Source organism: Mytilus trossulus, chromosome 11, assembly GCF_036588685.1.
Source record: "Mytilus trossulus isolate FHL-02 chromosome 11, PNRI_Mtr1.1.1.hap1, whole genome shotgun sequence".
NCBI lineage: Eukaryota > Metazoa > Mollusca > Bivalvia > Mytilida > Mytilidae > Mytilus > Mytilus trossulus.
The window spans coordinates 48,846,567-48,852,858 of NC_086383.1; positions in this window are offsets into that span (position 1 = coordinate 48,846,567).

Sequence of the window (6,292 nt, forward strand, 5' to 3'; positions counted from 1 at the left end):
TAACTGGTTTATTTCTGAGTCTGAGTGCAATTATGAGGTTCAAAACTTTTATGTCAACAAGGCCTGATAAACCTTTTTTATGGCATTCCAAAGGTCTAGTAACAATTCCATACAATCTGTCTCTCTCATTGCACATCATTCCCTCAATCTGGAACACATTGGGGGAGGGGAGGTACCCAGTGTTATGTCTTGCCTACTTCAAATGTGACTCTTTCACTGGTTGCTTCAAACACATTGATTAAATGATTATGTACTTGGACAGATATGCTTTACTGTTAGTTCAAAGCCAAAATATTCATTTTGAAAATCCCCAGCCCTCCATATTATCAAATTGTTTTCAATATTCATTTGTAAAACAATGCAGAAAAAAATACACTGATCACTAGTGTTTCACTATACTGGTATTTGAATCTTTACTAAATTTAACAGGCTCATTTAATGAAAAAATGTAAATAGAAAGGGTCAAGTAAATATTTTGTCAAAATTAAATGAAAAAATTACCCAATTTTATTTTAGTCAAGGTGTTTGGTACCACCTTAAACCTTTATTTGGCATTGATGCTACACAAAAATGTTTAACTATAATAACATATTAAAGGAGCTTTAATTACTGTAAGCTATCATGCATATCTATAATACTAAAATGACAAGGTCCAATTTGTCAGCCGTCATCATGTAAAAACACCGAATCAAAGAATTCAACTTTATATATAACTTATATAGTACAAAGGTGTAGATTAAAAATTACACCACTCTAGACCTTTTTGTTTTCCACGTAATTAATATTGCCAATAATTAAGTTGTTCCGAGTCGAGTCCGATACCGATATCAATAGTATATTCACCTGTTAACTATTACCTTATCTGTATGTCCCCATCTGACAGGTACACCACCAAACGGTGTATTCAGGAGTAATATGCTATATACACGGGTCATAATCACAGGGTTGGAATACTAAATTGTCAAAATGTTACCTATTGTAGTATTTTAATCAGTAAGACTTTCTAAGATAACAATACGAATACTAAAAATAAGGCGTACAGGTAAAGTTTTCAATTTGTTAGCGGGCATGACGTAAAACAGCGAATCAAAGAATTCAACTTTATTTTTAACTAATATAGGACAATGCTGTTGATTAAAAAATACTCCATTCCAGGACCTTTTGTTTTCCAAACTAATTGATATTACCAATAATTGATAAGTTCCAGTTAGACGGGTTCAAACAGAAAGATTTGAAAGCAGAGAAAACTGTGTATCTTATAATCAGTATGACTTTATTAGATGACCGTACTAATACTAAAATAAGGCATGCGCATAGTTATATACTTTAATTCAGTACTGGACCCGCGATATCACGGGTGTGTTCTAGTATTATATAAGGAAATGTGATATGATTGCCAGTGAGAAAGATATCCACTAGTGGATGTAAATAATTGTAGGGCACTGTAAGGAATGAGCAACATTAATTTTGTACAGTCAGCTATAAAGAAAACACTGTTTTGACCAAAAGTGAAATAATTCAACTGAGAAAATAAAGGTTGAATAAAAAAGGAACTAATGTTCACCGACAATTCAAATGAATTTAACTTCATTTTGAAAATTAGTATAAGAAATACTACTTCTCGGATCTGCCATGCACTGAAGAGAAAATAAAAAAAAATCAAAAGCTGTAATCTTTTCAAAAGAGTAAAGTAACTCAAAAATTTCAAAAGCAACTTTCTAGAATCTGTATTTAAACACTAGTACTACATTACCTTGGAGCAGAACATTTGCAGTTCGATGCAGGTGCCTTAGTGAAGTCTTGCTATAGCAAGCTATATATAGCAAACTTTCCAAAAACATAACCATATGTGAAAAGGAAGATATTAAAAAAGGTAAAATAACAATTTAAAAACACAAAAGACAAAAGTAGAGATTGAGCAATGCGAATTTAATAAAAAAAAAAGTCATGGGATGGTCAACAGAAGCTTCATTCAAATTGACCATGGCACATAAGTGAAATGTCAAAAAATATTTAAAAAAAGAACCTTGAGACGAAAAAGACTATACAAAATCATGGTAATGTAAGACCGACAACAAGATAAACTGTAATGTGTGATACACTTTAACATGTGTATCACACCGCACTCTAAAAATAGAAATAAAATAAAATGTATATATTTCATTAATTGACTACACTGCTCATCTGTTAGAATACTCGCAAATCTTTGGTACCGATTTGTAAAAACACTAAATGGTGCTATATACTCTGGATGCATTTTCGAAAATTACCTATTTAGAATTCAATACTTTATTTTTCTGAAATAAATTGAAATTGATTGAGTGCATGTTGTCTTTGCAGCAGTTTTATTAAATGTGACACATCGCTTCGAAGAAGATCATGAAAAATGAAAAACATTACTAAACAATCATAAGAAAACTCTGTAAACATCAGCACATACTCAGAATCATTTATTAGTTTAGTACTGTATTTTCAAATTGAATGGTATTTTTTATGCCCCACCTACGATAGTAGAGGGGCATTATGTTTTCTGGTCTGTGCGTCTGTTCTTCCGTCTGTCTGTTCGTTCGTCTGTCTGTCTGTCCGTCCGTTCGTTCGTCCGTCTGTCCCGCTTCAGGTTAAAGTTTTTGGTCAAGGTAGTTTTTGATGAAGCTGAAGTCCAAACAACTTGAAACTTAGTACATATGTTCCTTATGAAATAATCTTTATAATTTTCAAGACAAATTAAACTTTTGACCCCAATTTCACGGTCCACTGAACATAGAAAATGAAAGTGTGAGTTTCAGGTTAAAGTTTTTGGTCAAGGTAGTTTTTGATGAAGTTGAAGTCCAATCAAATTGAAACTTAGTATAAATGTTCCCTATGATATGATCTTTCTAATTTTAATGCCTAATTATATTTTTTACCTATTTTCATGGTCCATTGAACATGGAAAATGATAGTGCGAGTTGGGCATTTGTGTACTTTGGACACATTCTTGTTTCTATATGAGTTAGAATGATTTGTCAGTTCAAACTTATTGACTCTTGCTTTGTTAAAATTTCCTTGTTGACTTTATCATACTTAAATTTTCGAATCTAGATAATGTAATGTTTTCAATAAGATAAAAGTTTCAAATTATCCGAATATTATTTTGTAATAGAAAACAGTTTTGATATGAAAAACATGAGACTGATTGTCTTTTCTTATTTTGTCTTTTGTCTCTTTCATTATGTCTGTTTGTTTTGTTAACACATCTTTCTCGATGAAATTGAATTGTATGCGACTGTCCTACAAGTTAGAGGTTTAGCTATATATGACACAAGGTATAATTCATCACTTTCTACTTTTAAAAAAATGCCTTTACCAAGTCAGGCATATGACAGTTGATGTCTATTCGTTAAATGTATTTGAGCTTTTGATTTTGACATTTGATAAGACTAATCTTTTTGAATTTTCCTTGGAGTTCAGAAGGTTTGTGATTTTACTTTGCACATATGTTGGCTTCATGGAACTGTCTGGATTTTTATGCCCCACCTACGATAGTAGAGGGGCATTATGTTTTCTGGTCTGTGCGTCCGTTCGTCTGTCCCGCTTCAGGTTAAAGGTTTTGGTCAAGGTAGTTTTTGATGAAGTTGAAGTCCAATCGACTTCAAACTTGGTACACATGTTCCCTATGATATGATCTGTTTAATTTTAATGCCAAATTAGAGATTTTACTCCAATTTCACGGTCCAATAAACATAGAAAATGATAGTGCGAGTGGGGCATTCGTGTACTGAGGACACATTCTTGTTTTCTTCATTTTTACTATTGTTTAATGGAAACAAAACAACACAAATCATATATAATGAGTTTTGTCCATGTGCCTTTTTTGTTTTTCTCTCTTGCATTTGACGTGGCTCTATTCTTATACATCCCGTCATTTTGTTATTGTGTCATGTTAAATAAAATTGAAAAAAGGAAATGGGGAATGTTTCAAAGCGACAACAACCCGACCATAGAGCAGACAACAGCCGAAGGCCACCAATTGGTCTTGAATGTAGCGAGAATTCCCGCACCCGTAGGTCTCCTTCAGCTGCCCCCTAAAAATATGTATACTAGTATAGTAGTAATGGACGTCATACTTATAATTATACACAAGAAACTAAAATTTAAAATGTTTATACATCTGTTTGTTTTTGAACTGATTAAGATAATAACATCACGCTGACTGCTGTACCCGTATTTTTGACATATTTTCCTATTATGTCTGTTTGTTTTGTTCACACATCGTTGTCGTTGTAATGGAATTTCATACGAATGTCATACAAGTGAGAGGTTTGATGTGTTTGAGCTTTTGATTTTGCCATTTGATTACGATTTTTCTTTTTTGAATTTTTCTTGGAGTTTTGTATTTTTTATTTTACTTGATAAAATCTTAGTTTCTTCATGTTTTCAATGCAAATTATAACAATATAAAATAAACAATACATCCCGTCACATACGACAGTCAATTAAACGATATGTTTAATTTTCAGTTTGACAGGCTATTTTCCTCAAATTTTATCTCTTTTTATAGATGCATTATAGTTATGGAGCATGTACAAATTATGGGTCGACGGTAAGGTAGTTTCAGACTTTCATATTGCTTTTTTCTACTTATCAAGTAAGCATGCAGTTGGTATAAAGAAATGAAGAACTAGGTAAAAAATCACGAACTATACACTAAAATAGTGCGCATGAAACCATGCATTTTTGTTTTATCGATAATTTCAACTCTTTGGAACTCCAGTATTTCATTCATGTGTATCGTGCATGTATATGTCAAAGTGATATTTACATAGAATAGTAACACAGTCTATCGAAGTTTAAAACAAGAAAAACATTACAACCGACCAATCACATTATGAGTATGTGTATTTTTATAATGATTTTTTGCTGTTACAGAACTGATTTACGGTAAAGATTTAAAAAAAACAACATTTGTGATCAAATATAAACTTAAATGGTTATTTTGTCATTTTAAAATATTTTGTTGGTCATTTATCGCCTCAAAACTCATGTCTTGATCCTGGCTTCGAATGTTTAGATCTGAATTGTCCCGTGGACGGTAAATACAAGATATTGCTTCGTACGTAACACATTTATTTTATGGATCAGCATGGATTGCAAATAGGCGTAAGGGATGGTACTACCAAGTTAGCAAAATGATACAAAAGATTAATGCTACGGACATAGTGAACGATAATAGCATTACGACAAAAACTGCGATGAGAACAATTTATGAGCGCGTAATTATTGTAGACAACGACGAATTTGTTAGCGAACTTTTTAATGACAAGAACAATCCAAACGGCAATAAACTACGTACATATAGACAATACAAAGAAAAAGTAGAAACAGAAAAATATTTGAAACTTCAGTTGCCAAGATCGGTCCAACGAGTTGTTGCCTTGTTCCGAAGTGGATCGCTTCCGTTGGCAATCGAGACAGGCCGATACGCACGACCGCAAATACCAGTTAATGAAAGAAGTTGTAAATTCTGTCCGAATGACGTCTTAGAAAACGAGAAACACTTTTTAATGAACTGCACTATGTATGATGACTTAAGATATAATTTATTTTCTCGAGCCAAAAACTTTATAGAAAACTTTGATACTCTTGATATTGACAGTCAATTTATCAGTCTTATGAAATGTATAAAAATACAATCCTCATTATCATACGCACTTTTCAATTTTTATCAGAGAAGGAAGAAATTTATTTGAATATTAACATATATTTTTCATAGTTATATTTTTAAATTCTTTTTACTATCATTTTTATTATTGTTACTTTTAAGTACAGATAATTTTTTTTAGCTAGATCACTTACTTATATCATCACATTTAAATTATTTTTGTTTCCCTAGAAATATATATATGTATTTTTTTCGCTTTCTTTTTGTCAGTTTTTATTTAAAGAAGTGTATCCGGTTTTTGGCAAAACCTTTTAAACATTGCTTATGTTTTTACTGTAATCTCTTTATTAATACAGTCTTCTAATATCAATTGATACTTTTACTAGTAAAGATTTTTAAAAACAGCTTACTTAATGTGATAAACCAGTAATTATTTTTGAATTTTATAAAGAAATGCTCATTTTATTTTTTATATAAATGTACAGTTGTCTGTTGTGTTTTAAAGTGTCTCATAAGTCTATTCTAAGGCTGGATATTTGATCTTGGTTTGTATTATGAATTGTTGTATATAGATATATTGTCTGATCAAATATGTGACACTATAATAAACTAATTATTTATTATTTATTTATTATAAAGTATACTTTGCAT